The sequence below is a fragment of the Mesocricetus auratus genome, unplaced genomic scaffold (assembly GCF_017639785.1).
Source record: "Mesocricetus auratus isolate SY011 unplaced genomic scaffold, BCM_Maur_2.0 Super-Scaffold_100021, whole genome shotgun sequence".
NCBI classification, from domain to species: Eukaryota; Metazoa; Chordata; class Mammalia; order Rodentia; family Cricetidae; genus Mesocricetus; species Mesocricetus auratus.
In genome coordinates this window covers 13,248,783-13,257,153 of record NW_024429202.1, presented here as the reverse complement: position 1 = coordinate 13,257,153, position 8,371 = coordinate 13,248,783, and positions in this window count along the sequence as shown.

The following is an 8,371-nucleotide window of genomic DNA, read 5'->3' as shown; positions in this document are numbered from 1 at the left end:
CTTCCTTAAGATTTAACCTGTCAATCACTTGGATGAAGTAGTTTTGTGCAAATATGTTTCAGAGACTTCAGACCTAACGTAAAGGCTACCTAACTGAGATGAAGCTAGTGGTAGCTTTGGCCATTGTACACGCTTGTTTATTGAGAGAGTGCTTTATGCCAGTTGTCCCTTTGGCTACGGCCCACTGAAAACTCTTTATAGTACTTCATGATGCTGTGGAAAAAACCTTAATACCTTCTGCAATACATGTATATCTCATCTAAATTATTTCCAGAGATTACAAGCAAACTGAGAGGAGGCTAGAATTAGATCATGGTGAGACAAGCAACTAATTGACTTAGATATAATTTAAAAGACAATCATCTCCTCATGGCAAAGAGACTACAGACTATCAGGTTCCTTACTTAAGGAAAAACAGAGTTTCGGGTCATGAGAATTGGGTGTGCAAAATAATATATGATTGCATCAAATATCATCAAATGTGGTGGGTGGGCCAATTAATATCCCTGACACAGACTGAATAAAACAGCCCAGAGTGTCACTTATATAACTTCCCAAAATTGCTACTCTTGGATTGAGGAAAATAGTTTCTGAGTCAAACCGGCAAGGAAGGCTATTTTGAAGTGGTAAACTATTGTGACAGACATAGGGGCCAATGGAATGGAATTTTAAGTTTGGGGAAAGACTAGGTTTATCTCTTCAGTATAGCATAAACAAGTGGAAATTTGTAGCCAGAGAGCATAATCAGGGGCATTGGATAGAAAACTAACTAGAAAAACTATCACAGTTAAAACATAATTCTTGTCAGACTAACTAGGATTCCTGCAAAGAATGGATACATCAAACTAGTTTCTTTTTTATTTGATTAACTCTTTGACAATTTAGTACAACCTGTTTTTATTATATTCAGCCCCCCTCAAAATCTTTCTAGATTCACCCCTTTCCCTAACCACCCACACTTTGTAGCTTTAAAACCAAGATGAATTTGTGTTGTCCAAGTATTCTTGGATTTTTTTATCTTTTCATTCATTCTTTTTATCTTAGATATTGTTTGTACATTAAAACAAAATAAAGTACTTAGAACTGACAAAGCCCATTGACTTCAAATTCAACTCCTTTGGACCAGCCATGATGAAAATCTGTCCTAAGTTTAAGAACAGTGAGGACTGATAAGAGACAGATACATGTGTCATAAATAGGAAAGGTGATGGCAAATCTGGAGACTACTGAGGAAGACTGAAGAAAAACCTAAAAATTCATGAGGTCCAGTTTTCTGTCCTTGGGCTGCTGACCAGAACACAATCCAATGCTAAGAAGTATGGGGGACAAGGCAAAGCCATCAGCAATGTTGGAAATTTCCCAAAGCAAATTAATTCTTTATACACATGCAAAATTGGTTTGGAAACATTTTAGGTATTCTATGTAGAAGTCTAATTTTGTAGCAGAATATTGAAGCTCTCAAATAAACCTGGATAATATTTAAATAAAAGACAAAATACTTAACCATGTATATTTCTTAGGATAAAGGTCCTCTCCTAGCCTTGCTTGGCAACAACTCGTAATGTCTCTGAAACCACAAGTGTACATGCATGGCCAGCCAACCTCATCTTCACTGAGTCTACACCCAAGTTTCATTTACCAGGCCCTGTAAGCATAATACTCTTCCCTATGTTTAGTTGATTAGCAGCTGCCGTTTTTTTCTGTAGTCTCCTATTGGGTGTTCTTAAATCTCAATAGCATTCAAATAGAGAAATTAATCTGTCAGTTTTTAGATAAAAGCTATTTCCTGTGAGAATTATTAGCAATGTGTGATATTATTTTGTGTGTGTGTGTGTGTGTGTGTGTGTGTGTGCTTATTTTCCTTGAAGGAAGAACAGTCAAATCTGAAACATGCAACTGGTTTTCAAGGAACTATTGAGAGATTTATACTTAGTTAATACATTTTTTACCCTTATATTAAAATTGGAAGTTGTGAGAGAAAATACTATATTCCTCTGTTTAGTTTCTTTAGTTTCTGTTGACTTCAGGTTAATAAAAGTTTCACTTTGGCTGCCGATATTTCACTATAAATACAGCCACAAAGGGGTCAAAACCAGGCTGAGGAAACATATAGAAACAGCAGAATTGAGCAAGTAGAAGCTCATAGACCCCAGTTTGACAGCTGGGGAACCAACAAAAGACCAAACCAGGCCTCCTGAACGTGTGTGTCAATTAGGAGGCCTGGGCAATATATGGGGCCTCTGGTAGTGGAACCAGTATTATCCCTAGTGCATGAATGGGTTTTGGGAACCCACTCCATATATAAAGATATTCTCTTAGCTTAGATACATGTTCGGGGGCTGTGCACTATCCCAACTGATGTGGTAGACTTTGATGATCCCTCATGGGAGGTCTCACCCTCCCTGGGGAGTGGATAAGGGGTGGGATGGGGGCATTCGTGGGGGACATGGGAGGATAGGAAGGAGAGGGTACTGGGACTGACATGTAAAATAATATTTTTCTAATTTAAATACAATTTTATAAAAAAATAAAATGTTAAATCTAAAAGAAAAAAATTGGTATCACCATGCATAAGAAATAGCACCAATACCTAAGAGAATTAAGCAGGGACATCCCCCCAAAGCCAGAAATGCATAACACTGTGGGGCAGGAGAGAGCAGGGTGCATTCTATAGACCATGGGAATAAACATTAATGAGAAAGTATGGACAGGTATGCAGAGTGAGCCAGAGGGGTAGGCAAAGGTGAGCTCAGTGGAGGAACTATCTTCATCCATTCTGGAGAGAGAGCCACTACTTATTTCCCAAGAGAAGAGTTGTCTCTTTACTCTTTCTTTCTTTTCTTCTCTCTCTCCCATCTCTCTTTCTCTCTATCTCCCTCCCTCCCTCCATCCATCCATCCATTTATCCATCCTCTCTCTTTCTCTCTTTCCATTTTTTCTATCCCTGTCTCTCGTTTCCCTTTTTCCTTGCTCTTTACGTTGCTCCTTTGATTCCCTTCCCTAGTTAGCCTGTCGTTATCCTTTTTGTTCTGTTTCTCTTCCCTACCTTTCTCTCCTTTGGTCACATTAATTCAGATATTCTAATTCAACTCAACACATCCTTTTACAAACGGCAAAGTTGCATGACAGAAATTCTGTTTCCATGGTCAACTTTATGACACTTTTATGAAAGTGTGTAGTGCATATCACAATTCTTCTAAACTGTCAGAAGACACACACACACACAAGAAAAAAAAAACAAAAACCCTAAGTATTAAAAATACTCAAATACAACAACAAAAAACAACAAATTGACAGTGAGTTGAGGAATGTAAGAACTCATATCTGGGCTTCTGTTTTGGCCCTGTTTAAGGAATACTAAAACAGAACCGCAAAAGTCAGCTTTATGTAATATAATATATCCACCATGGTAATATGTGGTTGGTGTATAAACAAATCTAATGTTAAACCATGGTTAATTGCAGAGGTTTAGCTATGAATAGTCAATGGTAAAACTTAGGAGTTTCCTTCTTTCTAACCTTACTTAATACAAAGCAAAGCCAGGGAGTCTTTGTCATATATTTTACATAGTAAATTAGACCCACTTTCATTATGACAAAAAAACAATGGAGAGGCCAGAAAAGCATGATGTGTCTTATGGATTTTAAATGGTTTTTGCATACTACACATTGACATTACCTCAAAGAGTACTGTAGTAGCTAGATTTGATATCAACTTGACACATGGTAGCATCATTTGTGAATAAGGAATCTTAATTGAAAAATGCCTCAGTGAGATGAGCATGTAGACAAGTATATAAGGTGTTTTCTTGATTAATGCTTGATGTAGGAAAGGCCAGGTAATTGGGAGCAGTGCCACATCTCGACAAATAGTCTTGAGTTGTATAAGAAAGTATACTGAACAGAAAGAATAAGTCAACATTCATTCACAGGCCCTGTTTTAGGTTCTGCCTTTACATTCCTGTCCAGAGTTTCTTCTCTAACTTCCTACAATTGTAGAGAGCTACTTGAGAGTTAGAAGTTGAAATAAACTCTTTCCTTCCCAAGTTGCTTTTGGTGATGGTATGTTATCACAGCCACAGAAACTCTTAATAAGACAAAGGCCTAACTCTCCCCTCTTGCCTATCTCAAAGATTGCAGCATGTCTGCAGAATCTTTGAATCATGTTGCAAGTTAAACAGAAAACAAAGGATATAAGACAAATTTAAATCACTATTTAAAAAGCCACCAAAATTATAGTGAAAGAACTAAAGGCTATGCAGTGTGAAAACAAAGAAAAAGAAGGATCATACATGGCAGAGTAGATGTTAAGTATGTAGTCTTCCTTGCTAATGTGTGTTCTGACTAAAGGAGTCTTCTATGTAGGAAGTCAAGTTAAGTCAGGATAGATAGAAATTACTGTTATTGTCACCCTCAGCCATTTCCAGAGCTCTGTAGCTTGAGTACATACAGCAAAGTGATGATCATGGAATCACCAAGACAGTCAGAACACAGGACTCTTTACAGAAAGTGCTCCCGTTATAAGGGCTCAACTCTGTTATTCAAATTAAGGTGATGGTGATGCCTGTAGTTCAGAATATTCACAATGCTTCCTATACTTGCCTTTTGTGCTTTTATCATCTAAAACAAGGTGGAAGACTTTGAATCACTTTTGCTGGTTGGCTTTATCAACAAATACTAACACAGAAATAACTTCATCCTTTTTGTAAAATTAAAATAGTAAAACACAAGAAGAACATTAAAGAAATATTTAAAGATATATGCAACTTGTTCTTCCTCAACCAGTAAGATCACTTTTCAAAAAGCAACAAGAATGACATGGGTCTTAGCAATTGTAAACTTTATGGTGTATCCTATATGAAGAGTTGTGTTAAAGATCAAGTGTTTGGGACTGTGTTCAATGATTTTATGATGTTTTTCTGATAATCAACTACTCTATATTCCCATAAAATAAAATACAGCTAGGTAGTAACCCAGAGGAAGCAGATGTGTCACTGGTTCTGTCCAGTTGGCCTCATGGAAAGGAAGGGTGGGAGCAAATAGTTGTGCTAAAGGCATACTTTGCCTCCTGCATACTTTAGCTCCAATATCAATGTCAGAATCTCCTGGTGATCTTCCCATTTAAGTTGATCAATGTGAGTTATGACATAATTTGTGGTATCATTTTTTCCATATTTAATTAAATGCCCCCAAATGAAGTTATAGTAGCTGTAGACTGTTTCTATTGTAGTTAAAATTTATACTCCAGGTCTTTAATTACTTGATAAGTAGAAGTCAGCCAAAGTAACTCATTATGAAACTGAGTTAACCGGTTTTCCTATGTTAAGTAAGTCATGTTGAAAGCTGAAGGACAAAAGTCATGTTTAGACTTGGAAAGATGTCTTGGAAGTTATGGAAAATTGCTGCTCTAGTGGCAGACTAATTTCCAACTGCTGGCTCCCACATGTCATCTCACAATTATCTATAAATCCAGTTCTAAGGGATCTAATGTCATCTCTGACCTCCATGTGGACCAGGTTACAAGCATGATACATGGAGACGCATGCAGCAAAACACCGACATCAATAAAATATAAAACAATAAAACCTTAATTAAAACCAGTTTCTCTGAAACTAAATCCTTCAATTGGCTCCAACCGTACAGAAGTTAACGTTTTATTGATTTAAGGTATGATAATACCTCATACAATCACTAAACTGCACTCATAATGCAGCTCTTTAAAATGCCAACCATTGTGAACTTTTGAATGCCTGCCACCATTTGTCATATAAAGAATATTAAAGCTAGGGCTGCAGAAAATGACTCATCCATTAAAGGCAAGGCTTACATGAGAAAATGAAAGAATATTAAACCCACTAAGAAATGAGCACATGTAAATGTGGCTTACTGCTCTTTTTCATCATATAGAGCAAACACTCTCTTCTCATTCTTTCTGCCCATGACATGATTTCAGCACTTGAATATACTATAGACTTGGGATTCAGGGGCAGTTTTTCAGTTCCGCTTATAAAGAACTTGGGGATAGAATATCTCCTACTTCTAAATCTCCAGCGTTGACAGGAGCTGTGTTAGGAACTCAAGATCCTGTAATATATATGGCCCTTCATTAGCCTCAACTTGATGATAGTGTTTCATTCCTCTGAGGAAAGTTCTCAATGTCCTTTCCAGTGAATTTGATCTAATGAGAGATCACCAGGGAGTTTAGATTTTTTTCCTCTGTAGTCAGCTCTGACAGACCACTTCTGAAGCATAAGAACAATTATTTTAATGCTCAGCTCCTAAAATTCGTTTGTATTTTTTTCATTTTGAAACAATGTTTTTACAAGTCAGGCTTGCTCTCAGTTCATTCCCTCTTTTATTCCATCTCAAATTTTAAGGAAGAGGGGGTTTCTTCTACAGAATTTTTAAAACTTATTTATGTTTTTACAGTAAAAGATATGTTAAAAATTAAAATTACTTTACACAGGAAATTTGATTGAGATCCTATACATCTAAGATAGCTCTAGGGACATAGAAGATATTTGAATATTCCAATGAAATTGTATGCAGCAGACATGCCTGGGTTAAAAACATAGCATGAGGAAAATTCCCTAGTTAGAAAGACAGAGTCATTAATTGAGAAAATATGCAGTCCTTAAAGTTAAAACTTCTGAACAGAAAAGACAATGAGTGTTGGGAACACAAATGTTCTTGTACTCACAGCAAGCACTAGGAAAACCAGGATTGTTAAACATGCAGAGTTGTCTTTTCAAAGAAAACAATGTATAGCCAGCTTTTAACGTCGAAGTTTGGTAATTGAGGTGGCCGATAACCTAGATGATCCTTGTACCATTTGTAGGACCAGACCATGCCAAATTCCCCAAAACAGGACTAGAAGTGGCTAATAACCCAGATAACCTCTATACTATCTGAAAGATCACACTGGGTCCTCTTCTAGGCCCTTAAGATAACGCATGTAATCTGTCTATAGAACCCATATTCATTGAAGAAATGGTATATACTTTTAAGAAATATTATGAAGTAATTATTTCTCATTGTATCCATGGGATTGTGTTATAACAGGGACTTCTCTTTTTTTCTTTCTTTTTTACAAATTGCTCTATACTTAAAATGCCTAAAATAAACATCTCAGTGCCAGACTGTAGAAGTTTGAATCAACACCAGCAATTGAGTTGTGTTGAACCAGATTTCTTTCTTGTCTCACATGGGTAGTTATTTCCTGAACCTGGTGGTGACAAAGACCCCCACAAATGAGAACACAACTCAAAGAATAGTGATGAACAACTGCACAAAAACACATTTGATAGTAAATATAATAGGTCCAATGTGACTCTCCACAGCTAAATGACTTCTCTAGATATTTAGAAGTTCATTAAGTTGTACAAATTTGGAGTCTTCTTAATTTAGGTGTATGGTGGTTGTTTTTTAATTGCAACATTTTTCTCAATATATGTTTTTATTTAAATTAGAAACGTGAATGTTTCACATGTCAGTCCCAGCTCTCTCTCACACCCCTCCTCCCTTGTCCCTCCACCAGCCCTCCAGCCCCACACCCAATCCCCACATCATTCCCCAGGGAGGATGAGACCCTACTTTGGGGGCAATCTCTAAAGTCTCTCATTTCATCCTGGGCAGGATCTAGGCCCTTCCCCATGTGTCCAGGCTGAGAGAGCACCCCTCTATTTGGAATGGGCTGCCAAAGCTCATTCATAAACCATGGTGAACACTGATCTAGTACCCAAGGCTCCATTGATTTCTGTGGCCTCCTCGTTGGCACTACATTCATGGAGTCTGGATCAGTCTCCTGTTGGCCTCTCACCCATCAGTCAGGAATTCAAGATCTCCCCCTTATCTGGTCAGTTGTTTTTGTGGGTTTTATCATCATGGTCTTGACCCCTTTGCTCATCACTCCTCCATCTCTGTCACTAGGTTCCAGGACTTCAGTTCAGTGTTTAACTGTGGGTATCTCTCTCTGCTTCCATCAGTCCCCGGAGGAAGATTCTAGGATGGCATATAGGATAGTCATCAACTCTATCATCAAGAAGGAGCTATTAGTGTAGTCTCTCCATTATTGTTTAGTTTGCCAGTAGTTTGCTATGTAGACCAGGCTGGCCTCGAACTCACAGAGATATGCTGCCTCTGCTTCCCAAGTGCTGGGATTAAAGGCATGTGCCACCAACACCCAGAATTTTTTAAAAGAACAAAATACTAAATAATATTGAAAAGAAGGATAATATCTGAAAAAATCCACTCATAAAAATCTATCCCTGAAAAATAAATGCCTTGATTTGATGGACTGTGCTCACTTTCTTTTGATAACCTAAACTCATTCTTGGAATAGACCATTTTCCTTTGTCTTCATCCATGATTGT